Below are 20,779 nucleotides of genomic sequence, written 5' to 3'. Positions count from 1 at the left end.
ATTTAAAAAATAAAGAAAATTATTGACTGTTCCATTGAAATCATGGTTTATAGTTGTTCCAAAACTGCTGAATTTTAAATATTGGGGAAAGAGTTCAGATTCCTCACAAATTAGTTTATTTCCATTGGTTTTCTTTAAAGTGTATAATAGATTTTTTTTTAATTGTCTGAGAAACAAATCAACAATTGAAGCGCTCCATCATATGTTCTCTAGCTGAAGTACCACATTGTGTCAAGAGATGATTTGATCAGTCACATCCACTCGTCTCCACATTCATTCAATTACATACTCATTAAGTTCAGCTGAAGTTATATCAATAAGCCAGAGGTAGATGCTCTCTTATCTGGACATTGATGCCTCCTGAAAGAAACAGACTTATTGCCCAATGACAATAAGAAGCAGTGTCACAACCAATAATATAGTAATAGCCGACAGCTTTGGCCATTTTAAATATGATAAAGCAGGTAAATGCAATTACTTGCCAATCCTTTAATAACATATTTTCAGCAATTGCTTGCTAATTCTGGATAATAATTTTGTATGAATTGTATTTGCCAACGAGTAATTGGCCGGTTAAGTAATACTATTTTTTAATGACATAACAGCAAACAGTGTATACGTGCAGTACATTGTACATTACACACACACACACACACACACACACACACACACACACACACACACACACACACACACACACACACACACACACACACACACACACACACACACACACACACACACACACACACACACACACACACATATATGCACATATACGCAGGTTCAAGGACGGTCGTTGTCATTGTCTTCTGGTCATGGTATTCTGTAACAATGAGTTCCTTCCTCTGAGGATAAACTCTTTAGGTTTACACATTGTCTCGGGGTGTTTGGGGGACTGCTTCGTCTGACATGGTTTCAAACATTCATTCTTCAGTTTTTCATTACATAAGATGCATTCAGCTCTTATTTTGGCCATTGCTTCAATGAAGCCATATTCTACCAGTACCAACTCTTTTTGACCTTTTGACCAATTCACCTTTCTTTTTAGATGAATTGAATCAAGTTTGGTATCTTATACAGGAAATTGGACATTGGACTGTTCGGAATCATGGAGTTACTGTTTGTGGATGACACCATCAAAAGTATTTTGAAGAAGTGGCCCAGCTTTGAATTGCTGTTCTGAAAATTGTTAATGGAGAAAGTTATAGTGGAGGAGGAGGAGGGAGTGACTACTAATGTCCTGCCGATCAAGCAATCGGTCAAAAGATTAATCTTCTTTGTGGTGCTCTCAGTTTTATCCCCGCTGATTACACTTTTAATGTCAATGTAGTTTTGTGATAGAAATTAATTGAATGCTGGTGAGGAATCACTGGTGGTATAGCATTACTCAGAATATCCCATCATGAGAGACATCAGATTCAAATGGCTGCTGTATGAATACAGCTTGAAGTTGGAATCGTAGCTTTTGTTTGAGATTTCCAGTTCAGATCTGGAGGATTCCATTGCAGATATGCTTTAATGGAACTCCAGACATGAGGTCATCAGTGCAGACTGTTTTATTGATTAGTACCGAGATGGCTGCTATGGGGTAGCCTCGGGGGGAGTTGGGTGTGGACGAAGTTGCCTTGTGATTTTGTGCATTTTTTGGGGGGGAGAACTTGTTAGGGGGTCAACCTAAAACAGGGCGTCTATTTGCACTTGCTCTCCAATGGTCAGATTGGAATGGGCTAACTCGCATGCTGGTTTATCTGAATTCACTCATGAGTGCTAAAAAGACCAACTTCTCGAGCTGATTATTTACAAACCAGCTTTTCATCACCTTTCCAACTTGGGTGTGTAAATGTGTATTTAAATATAAATGCAAATGATGGTGCCGGTCTGGAAGCAACGCACGGCCGCTGTGGGCAACACTTGAGCATATGGTGCTGATAAGACATGATAAAAACAGAGGGTGACAGATGAGAGTGGAGGCTTCACAGCTGCCTCGCACTTCTCCCAGCAGCCATTGCAGTGGTAGTCATTAAGGTCCAGAGAAGTCATTGCTATGCATGAGTAATGTCTATATAAAAGCTAGACTACAATAAAAGAGCCATTGTGGGAGGGATGCTGTGGAGTGACTGTAGATAGGAACATTATATGTAAAACAGAATGAAAGGGTCCATTTATTTCTAAATGCAGGTTTCTGTGACACAGTAAACCGGCTACTCTGGTGCAGTGTTTTCTCCCCTCACCTGGACGACGCTATTAATGCTGCGAATGCAGATGCGGGAACATAAACTTAACAAGCCATCCGCTGGATCAGGGTTTCCTGTGATAAAACAGTGGATCATGGAACTGTGTGTGTATAAAAAAAAAGAAGGGTCATTCATTCTGAGAATTATTGCCAAGCCGTGCAGTCCTCCGTGGCATTTCTCAACCTTTTTCTACTCACCATTTTTGGATTCATGGCTGACGCAGTCTTACTTTGCTTATCAGCTTAATTTCCATTTCATTAGTGGAGACGGTCCAAAGCTCATGCCAGATACCCGCTTTTTTGCAAACATGCGCTGCCACAAAAGCAAATTTGCTCGTGTTAGCTTTGGCATTCTGCAGCCATCTACACACAGTGTTTGTTATTGATGGTTCGGGCCCTGAGAAAAGTCTATTCTGTTCCGGTATGGGCACCCAAAAATGGAATATCTTTTTCAGAGAAATGTCTCTACCTCATAACTCTCCTCATGGGAAGTATCTGCAGTGCTCAGAAACATGTCGCCCAGGTTCATTATGGTTGTGCCAAGACACATTAGCTGAGTTATCAGCATTGTTTTGATCAGTCTGATTCACTCAGTCATCAAGTTCACCTGAAGTTATGTATGTTAATTATAGGAATATTGTCTATAATGGCTACATTGTGGCAACAAAACAGCCATAAACAACGATGAGATCAAATTTTATATCGACATTGACAAATACATCTGAAGGCATTTTCATGGATTATAGCTCTACAATTCATGAGCAGGCAGAGAAGATGGTGGAAAGGAAAAAAACTCCCTTTTAACAGGCAGAATCCTGTCGAACTGGACTCAGAAGGGGAGACTTTCGACTGTTCTGGTTGGGGTGAGACACCAGAAAATCATAAGAGAAGAAGATAAGATTTTTCTTCCTCCATTGTTTAAATCTTCTTTGCTTGCGATCTCACTCACTTTCAGTATTGAAAGTACTGAATGGTGAATTAATTATTTCACATTTGATACTCTTTGCAAGCAAGAACAGTCACTTCATAAACTGAAATAAACAGAATTAAACACCAATAGAGCAAACAATTAATGTTTCATATTTTCACAGTACAGTTTCAAAACCTGTTTCTAAGGTAACTGCTCTCATAATGGTCAGTTTACCCAGCATGCTGAGTTCTTCTCTGCCAGTGGAAACAATTTATATAATGTCATCACTTGTTGTGGAGGGGGCTCTCCAATTCTGAGTACTTTGTCGATAACAGAACTAACAGAGCCCAAAAGTTCAATCACAAAGCTATTGGAGCTTTTAACTACATGTCACTGCTGTTAATAGGCAGATGAAGTTTCCTCTGGTGCCGCCACATGAAACGGCGAGAAAAAGAGAGAAAAATCATGGACATAACGGGAAATAATAACCCCCATTTCAAATCATGGTCATAGAATTGGTCTGGATGGATGGATGGATGGATGATGAATGGATGGATGGATGGATGGATGGATGTCATTTGAGCAGGAGAACTGATGGCTCAGTGAAAGAACCTTCTGATGATGTGCAGTAATCAAATCAAATGAATTGCATTTTTGCGACAGTAGATAGATAATATTGATGACGGACAGATATGAAGCAAAATATATAAGCAACATAGGGACAATAAGTGTTAATTTGATTATATAATCTATGATACAATGTGTACAATCATTGTTTAGGTTTCTGTTGGTATTGTTATGATCTATTTATTGACATTTAATGATTTTATGAATGCGCTGGCTACGATACAGCTTATGCAAAGACATTCTGAGTCAAGAGTTCTGATAGTGTGAAGCAAATGGGTGGATCATTTGTAGGAGGTATTACAAACTCCAAAATTGACCCTCTAAACCAAGCATGTGTGGGTAACATCTCTATCTGTGTGTTTCGCAACACTGAGGAAAAGTCTATATTTAAACACTTACTGTTTCAATCGAAAACTGAAGGTGTGTTATGTTGACCAGTTTAAAAAAAACAAAACAAAAAACAAAAAAACAGCGACAACAGACACAAGCAATGCAACAAAAGGCGTGAAGGAGTGCAGAAGCTGCAGTAGAAATGTCCTCCAACTCACTCCAGTAAGTGCCTGTCAGATATTTGTGGTTATTGTTGTTGGATTGTGCAAAGATCAGAAATTGTGCTTTTTATCTGGACTTTAGTCATTTGCTGATACAAAAAAGTAAGTGGGAACAGTGGAACAATCCCCACTTGAGCATTTTCTTCCCTTCTTTTCAGGAGATAACATCTCTTGTATGTCAACAACAAAAGCAGTTTCCAAATAAATAGCAGAATTCAGTGCTTTAAGGCTATGTAGGCAATAGCCCACTGTGTGTATGCATTCAAGTCCTGCCAGTCCGAGTCCAGAGGAAACCTTTTATCAGGCTGCTCTTCACACTCAAATCTCCCTCTGCCTTTCTCTCTTCTTTCATGCTGCTTCTCCTTCCCTTTGTGCGGGTGTCCCAGCACTCGAGCACACTCCGAGCCCTCTGGTTGAGAGCACTCTGGTGGAAAACAAAACACACAGCAGCCTTTCATGAACCTCTCCTCAACAAGCCGTTCTTCTTCTTCTTCTTTTTTTTTTTTTTTAACCTATTTCGCATCCATGGGAACAATTTTTCTATATTTTGGAGCACGGAAATGGATTGGTCTACAGACCAAAAGCAGCTTTCTACAGAGTGAGACACAAAGACTTTTGAGGAATAATGATGCAAGTTTTAAACATTTCTATCACTATTTGAATTCTGTCAGACTGGGTTGTGGGTGGTTTGTCCTGTTTCTCCATACTCTTGGTTTGTTGTAGTGTTTCGATTACGGCAGAAGAATTCTTTACCTTCTATGGCTGTTGAACCAAATTTTCAATTTGAAATGAAGTCCTTTCCCGGCTTGAAAAGATTGAAGGTATACTAATTTAACAACAAGTGAGGAATATATTAACACAGGGCCATTCATGTTTGCACTTGGACAAACACACATTTGACACCTTTTCTTAATACAAAGGTCTTGAGAGCTCAAAGCACTGCCCCAAAAAAACAGAAAATCAAACCACTAAGAATATTTTCAAAACATATTTCTTTCTTCAAATAAGTCAAGTACACAAACGTTTCAGTTATGCCAAGCCTACACATTTTCTTTGAATAGAGTTGAAACATCATTTCAAAATTCACAGAAACAGATTCATCATATGTTACCGTACGTTGAAAAGACAATCCCTGCCCCCTACCTATCTGTCCCAACAATATGTCCTATAATTTTCTCTTTCTTTTCCCAAACCGGAACAATCGAAAGCCTCCATCTCTGAGTATGGTTCTGTAGGAAGTAGCAGCCTTTAACTCTGGTTCTGCAGAAAGTCCTCACATGTGAGTCTGGTTCTGCAGGTTTTCTTACTTTTAAAGTGGTCTGCTCTGGCACATGGCACCACGAGAGGAAGTACTTCCTCTTCCCAAGATGGGCATGTGTGGGTGGATCCAGTCCAGCTCAAACAGACACAGCAGATTCTGAATGCAGCTCCTATGATCCAATATTCAAATGGTTGAAAGTCAAGGTAAAGCTAGATTTGGGGCAATAAACTTTGAATACGACGTTTTTAGACTAACGAGACCCATGTGAAAGTGTTGTAATGCTGGATAATGTGATCCCTTTTAAACCGAGATTTTCCTTTCCCCCATAGCATCATGTGGAATAGTGCCTTGAAATGACTGTGTTATATTTGGTGCAGTCTAGACATCAAATTGGAAATGTAATATATTATATTAAACATCTACTTAATAACACGTTAGGCTTTAACTACTACATCATTTCGTATTTCACTGTCTTGGTTATTTAATGGTATTGTTTTTTGTTTTTTGTTATTGTTGCACACAGTACTCTTCATCTATGATGAACCTCAAGATTTTTACAATCCATCCTAGTCAATAAAAAAAATGAGTTAAGCATCTATCATAGGCACACATTGCCAATAATAGTGCAGGATAAATGCTGAGGAAATAGACGCAGTCCAACATGCAACAGTAGCAGCAGAATATCCTCATAAGCATTCTACTCTTCTCTCATAATTGAGATGGGTAGGATAGTAGTGCAGATTTTGTGCTCAGTCCATCCATTGGGAGGAAATGTAGTTTCAGGTCTTACTCAAGGACTCTTTGACATATGGGGGATTGAACCTGCAACCTTGCAATTGAAAGACAACAAGCTCTACCAATCGAACCACAACAACCGCAATTCATCAATTTAAGAGTAAATTGATGAATTGATAACTTTGGATAACGTTATAAGGTGGCACTGGTGGACGTCAGTGTAATGCCTCGTGGGCGTAAGAAGAGGAGAAATATCAGGTGTTGTTTACACGACAAAGTTTATCTGACAACATAACAATTTAGCATTTTTTGTTTCAGAAAGGTTTCGTGTTTACATGGCAATGTTTTGAAAAGCATGTCCACTTACGCGGAAATGGCAGAAACGACGAAAAACAATGTTGTTAGTTAGGTCAGGGCAGCTGGTGCTGTTGGTTGTTTTTGTAATGAAACGTTGGAAACCTTGTTGTGTGAACGGACCTCAGACAGGCTATATTTGCACTATATGTACATCATACCCTGTGCATACACTTGAAACCGTCATGTTGTCAGTGAACCTCATTAGTAGTGAGATGTGGCACAAGCAGTTATTTTGGTTTCATCTGGCATTTTATTTTTAGCCTTTTTAAGCATGAAATTTTAAACAAGCCTTTTGCAATTGTTCCTTCGTTTTAAAATTGTCTTTGTACAGTTCATGTACATGTTCAACAAACTAGCCCAAGTGAATTTTGAACGGGTCAGACTGTTAAAATATTGCCATAATAACCTTTGAATTTAAACTTTAAAGTTGTTCTTTGATAAGTTGCATCTTGATTGCAGCCTCTTATGGATATATCTGTATATGTCATGCACTGGACTAATTTCTTAACCATGTTTCTTGCAAAGTTTGCATTCCATTAACTGGATATGCAGTATACTAATAATACTTTGGAATAAAATAAAACTGCAAAAAGTGTTCCACTGAGAGATATTAAATGAACAGATCTAGCCTTCAGCTGATCGTTCCACCGTGTCGCCACATTTGCATAAAGTTGAACTCTGCCCAACTTTCTTCCCCATCACTGATATCTCTCCACTAGAGCTTTGGCTCCTCCGGCTGTCACTCCTCGTCTTCCGGCAGCCATCTGAAATGAACACCCGCTTTGTCATTTTCGCTGCTACCAGTGTGAATGCACTCGCTCACTCTGAAGCTTTATTAAGTGAAAGCGATGCGGCATTTCATTATTCGTTAACCCTTATTCTAAGTAAAACAGTTCCATGTATACTGACTGAAGTCTTGGGGTTTTGTAGCAGACTTCAGAGTCCTGCTGATAACTCTCATCTGTGAAATTTTTGCATACTTTCAAGGCAAGGGTGTCAATCACATGTGCTGTTTATTGATGTTTGCGTTGACAGCATTTTCACACTGGCAACTTGTGAATGACGGGAAGCGAGAGTAGCAAAACACAGTTTGGACTGTCTTTGTACAGTGTCAGCGCTGCTGACAAGATCAAGCTTTCTTCTGGCTGTGTTGAGACTGCTCCATTCTCGTCTTCCCTTCGATCGCTGTAGCGTTTGGGTCACTTGAGGAGAAGAACATATTACAAATCTATCTTGTATTTCTGCCAGGTTGTAAAAGGAATCTGGAATTATTGAGCTGAGGATAAAAAAAACAAAAAGAAGGCAGATGAAAAACTAGGAAGGCAGATATACCTTACTGGACAACTTTCAATCGTAGGCAAAGCAAGCAAAGAGCATAACAAACTGTCATGGTATTTCAAAAGGAATGAGCAATAACCAGCGCAATGCTACACAAGCCAAGGACCTCACTTTATTTAAATCCTTCAAGCCTCTCTTTTTGTGAATGTGAAGGGTCTTTTATTGCAAAATCTCAGCATTGTGCGTTTTTCATTCTAATGCACCAAAAAGATTTTTCAAGCCGTTCCGATGGAAGTGGTTGGAAAACATTTTCAATGTTAACATTTTATATTTCCAAATGGAACACTAGCTATTCTTAACTGTTTAAGTTCAAATGGAACGTGGCGTTGTTACCGGTAACCATTCATTTAAATATTTGAGTTAAAATGGTGCTAGGTTGCCCAAGGTTCAAAAAAATGCATTTGAATGTAAGTGTGTGTGATTGTCTGTCTCTATTTACCTTGTGAAGGACTGGTGACCTGTCCATGTGTACTCTGCCATCACTTACAGTAAGGTAGGACTACAGACGAGGCTAAAATGAAGGCCACTGTTTCCCCAAACCTTTCAATGTTTTGTCATGTGGCGGGTTGCACAGCAGCTCTTCTGTTGCCTCCATTTCCAACATTCATCAATGAACAACAAGCTTTCACCCCACTGGTAGGCAGGGGACACCCCCACATTCAATGCAGTTTCAGCAGTTCTCTCTCCCAGTCATCACACTTTAATCTTTTTCAAAGTGCCTCCTTAAACTGGCTTCTTCTTCTGGCATCTGCCAAATTACCTTCAAGAACTGCCTCGCCACTTGATATCTAATTTATCCAATCGCATTCCTGCAGCAATTTTGCAGCAATCTGCTGGAAACAGGGAGTTACTGATATCAGCTCACGACAAAATAGTATGTATGGCTGTGTTTAAGTTGTTACATAGCTAAGTAGCATCAATAGCTATTGTTTAAGAGCAGGACATTGCCAAGGAAACGGCACTGCGTCAGCGGCTCATCGGACCGGTAACCATTTTGAGGTGAAGCCAACTTGCCCCATTTTGCTCCATCTTCTAACAGGTATTTCGAGGACTTTTTAGTTTTATAGTTGAGAAACACCTAGAATAGGATTCTAACTTGGTCGTTTATACATATGAATGTCTGTATTATTGCCACAGTTAGTTTTTTATAGGGTATTGTTCTCTGTGCACTTGTGCATGTGGGTTAGGGTTAGGGTTAGGATTAGACAGAACCTAGTAGTTGTCTACTAAGAAAACTACATTGTTTACAGCGTCGTTGCCATTTCCGTGAAAGTGGACATCCTTTTCAAAACATCATGTAAACGCAAAAGGTTGATAGATATAAGCCTTTGCGTGTGTGTGTGTGTGCGTGTGTGTGTGTGTGCCTGCGTGCGTGCGTGTGTGTGTGTGTGCGTTTTTGTGTGAAAAGGGAAATTCTGCTAACATGTGTAAGGAGCTTTTGTCTCGTAGGCAGAGCAGTAAAAGCTTTGAAGGTCTGGCCCCATGACCTCAGTGAGACCTTACTCCTCCATGTATGCGACGCTCTCACAGTAACACACACACACACATATTGTTGTACCACTACACAATGCCGCAGTGTTCGTACTTAACACAGCTGGGCTGCTGGACAACTTTTGATACAAGGGCTGGCATGGGAGGTCAAAGCCAGGACTCCAGAAAGTCTTAACTTGTGAAACTAAGTAAAGAAAAGGTTGTACTATACATCTTACTTCAAATTTGCCAAATGATAATCATGCCCAGGCTGTACTTTCTGGAAAACTGAACCTACAAGTTGGTAAAACCACAAGTCACAGCAATAACCGAACTGAATGGCTGACAATTATGTCAAAAGTTGTCCATTAGTTTATTTCCTTTCGGCCGTAAATTTTTAGTGTCCATTTACACAACAACGGTACTTAGAGTGAAAGCACAACTTTTTGATAACAGCTTCAAGGGTGGAACTTTTTCAAAATGCTCTAAAATGGGGTAAAGTGCAACTTGTCAAAAAAAATTCAAAAAATGGTCAGAATCCTTGTGAAAACTGGAAAATGCGACATATTGAAAATTGTCGCCATGCAAATACATTTATGAACATAAAATGCGAAAACAATGCGTGTTCACTTGCAACCCTCTTGTGCAAACTGGGCCTTAGTTACACTACTTTACAGTGTAAAGTGGCCACAGAGTCAATTGTATCTCTTGACCAGCTTGGTTCTACTGCTTTCAGTAGAAAATTCAGTTGGGAAGCAAGCTGGTCTTTAGTGCTATTGCAATCTCCTGTGAGCCCAGAAAAGTCTTCTTTCTAAAGATTAAAAAAAAAAAAAAAAGAAGAAAGAAATCAGAATGTTTTTGGAAGTCAGAATCACATGCAGTAAATCACAGCTATTTGGTTTAGTAGGTTCTTTAATTGAAAATGCAGCACGGGTCAATCCAACAAAAAATGGTGTTGCACCAACTCACTAGTCTGACATGATAGAGCATTGACTTTCATCTTCCTGATTTCAAAGCAACAGAGCTACTTCAGCTAAACTCCTGATTTGAAGTGAACCATTGCCTATATCCAACATCAATTGGAGTCCAATTTAAATTAATCATATATTCAGCCCATCTCTCTTCAAACAGGCTTTGCTTGTTCATTATCGCCTGCATTATATCCCTGGTCCTCCCTCTCTCCTTATTGGTTTGTGTGTGTGTGTGTGTGTGTGCGCGCGCCACACACACGTATATGTATATATATTCGCTCAAGTAAGATTTCTTTGTATATGTATTATTACACAGAAATAGGGTGCTTTTAGAAAGAAGTACGGTTTTTGATCTGTCCGTCAACGTAATTTTAAGTTGTCATTTTGAAAATTCAGTCTGATGACCTTGGTCTTTCTTGGTTTGACACAATGAAAGCCAACAATGACAGAGAAAGCTGGAGCATGAAAAAGAGCTTTTACTATCTCACAGACCATGACCCTTACCTGTCTTGAGACTTGAGATTTGCTATTGGTGAGGGCCTTTAGCCTTGTTAACAGACAAATCAGGTGTTTTAGGATTCATACAATGTACAGTCTCATCTTTCTTTGAAAACCTTCAACATTGGCAGATAAAAGGGGAGTTTCGGGCTGGACATAAAGTTGAGACAGAGAGATAAAAGAGGCTGCTTATTAAAACAGCAATAAAACAGCAGGATACGTGTGGCAGATTGTGTTCCTTTTAACTCCGTCTGAAACACGTTGAGAAGTTAACCGTGTACATCGAATGCTTTCACGGCTAGATCTGGATGAAATGACTCAGCCCTGTGAGGGAGAGCTCAGAGAATCTGATGACGAGCACTGCGGTGGCTTTGATGGCTTAATCACTCGTACCAAACACAGCACGCACGGTGGGGGCTGAGCTGGCACTGCCAGCTTTGGCAGTGGTTGGCTTTGGCAAGTAACTATCATCTTCGTTGATGTTTGGTCACACCAACATTCAGAATTGCTAAATAATCCTATTTTATTTCTCAATAAATCCATACTACCACTCTATTCCTCTGCATGTATATATTATTGGAGTTTGTACAATGTTCTGCCCGCTGGGCTCACTGTGTACCTGCTCTGGCCGATAGTAAGTCGTCACAATTCCAGTGAATGATGTGAAAGACAAATGATATCAGTGACGGTATTCTCAGTTTCCATGGAAGCAGTGAAACGGTAACAGCACCTGTGTTCACATTGGCATGAAGTCTTTCAGAGGTTTAAGTCCAAAGATGTCAAAACAGGATCAAAAGCTGGCCCTGTGCTCACTCCCGGTGCCCCCCACCCTCAGTGGCAGATCTACGTTTATTGGATTATGGGTGATTTCAGGATTCTGTTCCTTTGCCATGGAATCAAACAGACTAATATACCAACAAAGATAGTGTTTGTTGAATTATTTGGTTAAAAATCCTCCAGTGAGACTCTTCACTCCGCCCTTACCAGTTTTGGTAGACGAGATACCTCAAAAGATTGAAAATCTTTATTTGCCAAGAATGCTTTTTCACACACAAAGACTAAATTAATCAAATTTGGTGGGAAAATGTCAGAGGTCATTGTCAATGTGGCACACTAAATTACTGGATTTAAAATGAATTAAAACTTGCAGAATAATATTTGATTTCCATTGTGGAAAGAAAGCTACAAGTGTGCTGAGCTTTTATTACTGCCAAAGGTGGTGGCTGCTTTTGTGAGTCAAACGCATGGTATGCTATGCATTTAGTTTTTAAATTGGTTCCGTGATTTATTTTATAACTCATATTATCCATTTGTTCAATCCTTTCATTGCACTGAGACATTAAACTGAGCAATTGTCAATAGGAATGCACAGGTACAACCTTTTGAAAGGACAGAAATGAATAATAAACCTTAGTTATCAAGTACTTCATACATAGAGAATATGCAAAGGCTTTGCTTAGCCTTGAACCCACTTTATCAATGCTATGTGCATCTCCAGATGCCTGGAAGGCTCCAGTATACTATGACTTTTACAGTCAGAGGCGGACCTATTCAACAGGCAAGGCAGGCAGCTGATTTGAGCCCCAGGCCATTAGGGAGCCCCCAAGAGCTGACGAACTTACAGTTTTTTACCTATTTTTTGTTGGTTTCAAATTGATTTTAACTTTTGTCAGAAGGGCCCCTTGGGAATTTTAGCCTGATGCACCCAACATACTCTAGAATCGCCATTTTCTATAGTACATACGGGACAGTATGGAGCGTATATCTATCCACTGGCCGATGCTTACTGCAGCTTGCTCTTAATGAGTGTATCAATCATACTTTATGTGTAGCATGTAGCATTGCTGGTGTGTGAGCCCCATAACGTTTTAACATGAAGAAAAATCCTGGATCCACTGACCAGTTAAACCAATGAGCAACATCGTGCTCACTGCTGGTCCAAATGTCACTGGTTTAGCTTTTTCACCTTCTCTTGATATTTTAGCAAAATATAATTTACAATCTGCCTCACTTCTGTAATTCTCAATAGTGATAAATAATCTCCAAACCACAGCTGGCGACCTTGCTGGCAGATGACATCATGTAATATTCGCCATGGGGAATCAGGGACCTTTCAAGTTATTGAGTCTATCTTATCTTTGATTAATAGAGGACATTCTTGTTCTCCTGTATCCCATAGACATACACGTCTGTCTGTATTTCTTTCCATCTAGCAAAGTAAAGATACAAGGGACGGAACCGAGCCGCATAAAAATAAACTTTAAGTAGTGTTGAGTATCTTACTCTTGGCCTATTTCCATCCAGAATAAATCTAGAAAGACATTTATTCTTCAATAAAACCTAAACTTGGGGGACCTCTATTGGAAAGGCTCGAAATAGGTACAGCGGCTCTGGGAGAATGCTCGTCTTAATTACGCCAACCCTGCCGTCAAAGTCCAGTGGGTAGGTGGCCCATCTTTCAATATCTTTTTTTAAAATATTTTGATTGATTGAGTTAAACTTTTCCTAACAGGATTTATACATATTTTTGACTAAATTTACCACTAAATGTTTTCCATTGATTCCATATCCATATTTCATTGCCTCTGTAGGCTTATAATTAAATATTAAAAGTTATGTCTTTGTAATATTCACCTTGTAACAAGCGTAATAATTAGAGGGAGGGTTCAGCCTTTTTTAAATAGAGCAAAATACCATCAGCTTATAAACTAATTAAATGAAACTTACTTCCAAGTGTGATTCTCTCAATTTCAACATGTTGGTGAATTTCCTGGGCCAATGTTTAAATAAAGAAACAAAATAATGTAGGACTGAAGCAACAAACCCCGTCTCGTCCCTCTTTCTAATGTGAGTTCTTGAGATAAAGATCCATTTATTTTTATCTTTGCTGTTTCGTTTTGGTAAAGTGTTTTAATAATAGTAGTCGATTGTCCGTTAAAGCCAAATCTATCTAATGTTTGGTAAGGGAATTAACAACTGACCATATCATAATCCTTCTCGGCATCCAAACTCAGGAATATTGCAGCATTACTGTCTTTTTCGATTTTGTCTATCACATGCCGTGTCTTTATATTGCTTTGTATTTCCTCTTTGGTCTTCATCAATAAATTCTAGAAGATTTTCCAAGTCTTTTTGCAATAATTGTGTATGCCTGATCTGTACCCTCCGTTTTGATTCAGGTTAGACCAAAGACATTTCAGAACAAACTGAGTTTCTCGCCCTCATTGCAAAACTGTGTTTCTGATGACTTATTGCAAACAGTAATACCACGTGATTCCTGCCACAGGAAGTCTTTATTTGACTTCTGAATATCTCTGATCTCAACCCAATTGAGTATTAGCTGGGTAGCAGTCACAGTAATAAACAAGTCTGATGAACAATTAACGATGATCCACTCTCCCTGCTTTCCGCACTCAAAAGAATATGATGCTAATGATTTGGTGCTTGATGCTACCCAACACCTTCAAAGGTCATTGAAGCCTTGACCTGTTAGTGCTGTTCAAGCTTATTGGTGTTTTTGCTTGTGTCACCTCATGCCCTAACCTGGGCTTGTATCCTTCTCCACAATCTGTAGCTTTGGCTCAAACGAGGGTTTGAATCCCTCCCTTCAATTTAGGGAGTTTCAATTTTGGTTCTGCAGGTTTTTTCCTGCTAAAACTGAGTTTTTTCCTTTCCACCTTCTCCTCTGCTTTCTCATGTAGTATTGTAGGATTTTCTGTTATAGTGCTCTCAAATGACTGCGTTCTATTTGGCACTATATAAATACAATTGCATTGAATAGAACTGTACAGTAGGTAGGAAAAAAACAACTTAATCTTGCCATTTGATCTTCAATTGACTGAATAAGTAGTATTTCTCTTTTAAAAAGCTGTTTGTCTCGATGTATCTTTATTAAAAGAATGTCATTATCTTTGAAGTTTTCAAAGTGCCAAGGGATCAACTCTGTAAAAAAGAAAAAAAAAACCTTTTGGTAAATGGCCAAGTCTGAGAAGGGAAAAAGAGTTTTCATTCAGAGATATTGCTGACAAAGTGAATGTGGGCCAAAGCTGAATGGCCAGGACTGTTTGAAGGGGGGAGAGGAAGTGCTACATCATTATCCCCACATTTCTCACCAGCCGAGATGAAAGCAGGAATCAGATAGTGAGGTGGTGGGGTCATAGTGGAACTGCCCCGGGTTTCCCTTTCACCTCTGACAGACGGGTGGCCTTCAGGCAGGCAACTCCAACCCCCCCCCCCCCCCCCCCACACACACACACACACACACACAAGAGCTTCCATCCTCCACTTGCTTGGGGCTTTGCCTACTGCAGCACACAGACTATTTTTCTTACAGTAGCGGCTGATTGACAGATCACATTCTAGGAGGCATTCAATAGCAGCCTGTCAAACATTTCAATGCTGCTCTTGTGTCCACCAGATTGTATTGTGTTTGTGTATTCCAGTATACTTTCTTTTTTTCCCCTTTTTTTTTTGTTTTTTGTTCATGCCTTTTGAATGGATCCTATTCATTAAAAAAGAAACAGTATTTTATTATTTAAACTGCTTTATGTTTCTTGCTTTTGTATATTAGTCACTGACGAATCTGGTTCAAGAGGAGAAAACACCAACTACTTCAGAGACTTAGTACAAACAAATATCTTTATGTTGATGTTATGATATTGGAAAGGACATCTATAGGACAAGCACTGCTAACTAGTAAGTAAGTAAGTAAGTGAGCAAGTAAAGTTTATTTATAAAGCGCTTTTCACAGATAAAAAAATCACAGACTATTGAGACTAAGACTGAAAATGTTATAAACACTGAAACACTGCACAGCAAAAAGCCCAGAGTTGAATTAACCCCCACAGTGTTTATTTGAGGCCTTTTGCTGTGTGACCATTTTTTGATTACATTTGAAACAATACACTTGTAAACTAAAAATGTGTAAATGTTTTGCACCTAGTGGAGACTCATGTTAACCTCAAGTGGTTACCGTAATAATGATAGCAGCAGCTTAAGGAGGAATGAAATGCAATTTCATAAAAAAGAATCAAAAATACATACAAATTCATGACATAACATAAAATGCTGTTTATAATTATCAAAAATAATATTGCAATGAAACATTGCATGACACATCGTTTTTGGCAGCTTCCGGAATGTAAAACGCACACTTTTCTGTAGTTTTATCACATTTATATCACAGGCCCTGTATTTTTTTTTCAACTAATTTCTCAGAAATTGTTATATATATATATATATATATATACACACACACATACAAATCCAATAACTTTAGTTGGCTGTTTGCGTTTCACTGGGAAGGAACCGTTATGGAATCAAGCTGCCAATGTACATGTTCTAAATATGTGCCGCTAACATGCCTCCATATCAACTGCAACCAAATAACATGGGAACGAAGCTACCATAATGTAAATGAACTCGTCGTCGTCAACAAGCTCCTTCCCCTGCCAGGCTGTGGGTGGTTGGAGCCCACCGTCTAATGACTACCTGTCAAACAAGCGGCAAGCGAAGACAGGCCAACGCATTCACACCCACTGAGAGGAGCGCTTCCAATTCACCTACATGTGTTTTGGCTGTGGGAGGAAACCCACACAAGCACAGGGCAAAAAAATTGAGCTTCATGCAAGAAGAAGTAGAAGAAAAAAAAAGGCCCCAGCTGACCACAGTGGGATCAAAACCAGGAGCTTCTCGCTGCGAGGCATCAGTGCCAAGCATCTGATAGCAACGGTCAAATATGTACTGTTCTTCAACGGTCTTCTTCTGAGATGCATGTGTGATAGTATCCAAGCTTGTTGAGTTTCCCCCCAACAAAAGGACTGGTTTTGCTCATTTCGACATTTACCACTGCTCTAACAACTCTATTTCCTGCTTGGATTCTGACGCTTCTGCACATGAGGTTGTGTTTTACCCTTAATATCAATCAATCAATCCCTTAATGGCACCTGTAAAACAAATCCACAGCCACTCAGAAGCTTTCAAGCGACTCACACAGTGTTAAATGTTAAAACTGGATCATGAACCAAAACAAAACAAAACAACCAAAACCTCTCTCACACATGGTAATTGAGATGAGAATAGTAGAGTGTTAAAGTGTAAAAAAAAAAAAATAAAAGATTATGAGAAGTGCAAAATTTCAATAAAAGATGTGTAAATACCAAAGTTATTTCTTCCTGAAATATTGAACAAAAGGTTACTTTTTGCCTGACTTAAAATATCAGGGTGTTCTATTTAGATGGAGGGGAGACAAACGGAGAGCCCACCTAGTGTTTCTGTTCATCTCTGGAGAAAAGCTTAAAAAAGAAAAGACAAACCAAGGGAATCGCTTCTTGCAAAGGGAGTCCACAGTGAGGCTGTCAAGGGACAGGAGTAAAGAGCTTCTTCTATTCCATTGTGAAGAATAGTTACAAAATTAAATAATGTGATATTTTTAAGGATACACTTGGACAGGTCACCAGTCCATCACAGGACAAACACAAAGAGATGGACAACCACACATTTGGGGCAATTTAGGGTCACAAATCAACTTCAGATGCACGTTTTTGGACTGTGGAAACCAGAGTACCAAGAAGAACCCCAAACACATGAAGAACATGCAATCTCTACAAAGAAAAGCCCCGGCTGGTGCAATTTATCAATTTAGTTAATTTCATTCATTGTAAATAAAACCCCCCCAAAAAAACCCTGACAAAAAACAACAACATACAATTCACTGTGGGGGTGGGGGGGCTATTTTTCTTTTTCAAAGGTGAAAATGACTGCACCTGGTTTGCAAATTAATAAAGCAAACCATTAACCTGCCCCCCCGACCATACTGTATATAGAATGCGTTAGTCTAGCCATTCAATGTAACACAGTTCATATGTCCCAAGTTGAGCACATACAATTTCTTTTCATCCTGATGCTGTTTTCTCATGTACATTTCATGTACTCAAATCCATACCTTATTCAATATTATTACTGAATTTAGCATATTGCCTGTATATACAACACATGCCAAATCTTTGACATTACCATTTGAGTTGTAACACATTCAGGATTTCAAATTATATTTGAGGTTACTCATGTAAAATTTAAATATGGTGGCTCTTTCAGTTTAAATATGTTGTTGGGGTTTTTTCATACCCAAACTCCTTTCGTCGGAAGTTAGCATAATTAAATGTGATCCTAAAAGATCAGCAATTGAGCTGATCTTGAAGCATCTGTGACACCCATATCAAATATCCATTTGCTTACACAAGATGCCGGAACAAGAACCAATTAAACGCCTTAGATTGTACATATCACAGAAAACGTAAAATTTTTTTTTTACTTTTATGTTTGTAATTCTGCTTGAGACATAAAGCAAAAGACAGGTCATGTTTCAATGAGACTCCCAAACTATTTAATTTTACCAGAGCAGATTGCTGTGTTGAGGCTCATAAGTAAAGTTTTTAATTGTGTATCAGGCTTCCTATTGTAGGTCACGACGATCCTCTGGAAATTAGGTGCTCCACTGTGACACAAGGATGTAAACTTCATTTGGTATGAGAAGATGTGAAATGCTCAGCAGTCCGTCTCTGCTTCAGGGAGACCTTTCCCATCTTGTCCATCTACTGGCGCATGTGCAGAAGAACTATTTACTCCAGCCGTGGGGCACATGTGCAGTAGCAGCATTTCAGGAAAATGTTTCAGTTTCCAAAACACATTTGGAGCGTTTTCAACAAGTTCCACCTTTTCAAAAAAGTTGTTATTTCCCATTTCCATGAAAATGGATGTTGGGGCATTTTCAAAAGATTTTGTTTGCCCCATTTCAATTGAAATGAAGTTCCAACTTGGTAGCTGATTTCAAAACACCACTGTTGTGTAAACAAACACCCAAAATGCTACGTAAATTTTCCCACTGGAAACGTTGTTGAGGCTTTGAATGTTAAAGTTATAATGGAAAAAAGCCCAAAAGCTTCACAAGACTTTATCTTCCCATCTCCACATAAAGCTTTCACTGCATCATCTCTCCAATTGGTGCAGAGTTGGAAGGTGTTCAACCCAAATTTTGCCAACAAGTGTTATGTTGTTACTTTTATTTAAATTTTCAGGTTATAACTTGAGCATGTCAACAACGATTGGCAGACTTTTTATCGATCACATGGACTTCTTATGTCAGCCAAATCCCGTTGTTTGATGAAATGGAAATATAGAGCCAAAAAAAAAAAAAACAAGATAACATCAAACATGGCTGTTTTACATTCAGGTGAGCTAGCTCCAAGTAGCTATTGTGTTACGTAAGCTGACTATTTGTCGTGGTTCCTGGATATATTTGATAAAGTTGAGCAGACCAGTGCTTCTCTTACTGAATCAAAGTGCTGTATTTTTTGTGAGTTTTAGTGGACAGCTCTGGGTACTTTGCGATTTCAGCCAGTGTAGACAGCAACCAAACCTGCAAGCCACAGAAAAGTGGAGAAAAGCACAATTACTGTCTGCTGGCATATGAATGTGTCATTTACTGAAAGCAGATTAAGAACAAGTATAATGAGAAAAAGTTTTGTGTTCCTATATATGCTCGGCTGCTTTCAAGAGTTTTAAACGAGTATGAATTTGGCAAACCTTTATCATTACGTCTCTACTTTCAATGTTTTGTTTAAGAACAGTGAAATGTCGAGCTACCGCCACCATCTGTGAAAACATTTCTACAAAGGTCCATTTTTTTTTTTGCCCCTTTCAAACACAACAAAATCCCAACCTGTTCTCCCATGAAGACAATGATAGATTCTTGTTGGCTTCAAACACTGGACATAGGAGCAGTTTTGCTTGTATCACTTCTTATATTTCACCTAAAATAAGCATCTTTCTCTTATCCTCCAAATAATTTTGCTGTTGCTGAGCTCCTAAGCTGCTTTGCCCCTGCTCGTTGTTTGCATCAAGCTCTTCCTTCCTAATTAACGGTGCTCTGCTGATGATGAAGCAGTTTCCTAGGGACAAAGGAATGTTTTGACTCATTTTGCCATTTCGCTTTGTACCAGTCTCGCTCTCATTACTGAATGTTAGGAGTGATGCTAAGACCATGATTTGTTGCACTTGTTTCACAAACTTAAAAAGAGTCCCTATTAAGGAGAAGCTCACTCTCTTTTTTTTTTTTTGAAGTGTGCACTGTGAGTGTTTAGGGTGCTGTCACACTTTACAGTGGGCTGGCTTCAGCCAACTGAGCTGAAATGAAAAAGTGACAATGAAGTGGAACTACAAACGCCAGGCTTTTAAAACGAAGAGCATATTTTAAGATTTGATAATTTGAAGCACTTAGCCAAATTAAAATAACTCTAAACAGCATTAAAATGTAATTTCTAAACTAACAAAATCCTTTTATTCCATTGTGGCTTACAACATTTACACCAAGTTGATTGGAATTTACTTGTGACCAGGAAAGACTGATGTCTTATCGTTGTCTAACCATACCTACTGATATCAAGATGGGCTGAGACGGCCATAAATAACCTTACGAGAAAATGAAAAAAAAACTATCAAAACGATAACCACATGCATCTTCGTTTCAGAAAAGTTTTGTGTTTCAGAAACACTGAAAATTATGTAGAAAATAATGCCAGGCAATGTAGGTTGTTTTTGTAAAGATACCACAAACACGTGCACAGAGAACAATATGGTATAAACATTAAAAAATGGCGAGTACACGGACATTCATATGGACAGACGACCAGGCTGGAGTGATATGACAAATGTACATGTACTGAGCATTGTTAATGTTTGTAATGCATTGTTGTTACCCATAATGTGAAATGCATAGGTTTTACAGAGTGGGAGGGTAAGCCACTTTATGGAGTGGCTATGGGACTC

Source organism: Blennius ocellaris (genome assembly GCF_963422515.1).
Source record: "Blennius ocellaris genome assembly, chromosome: 10".
Taxonomy (NCBI): Eukaryota; Metazoa; Chordata; class Actinopteri; order Blenniiformes; family Blenniidae; genus Blennius; species Blennius ocellaris.
Note: the sequence above shows the minus strand (reverse complement) of the source record.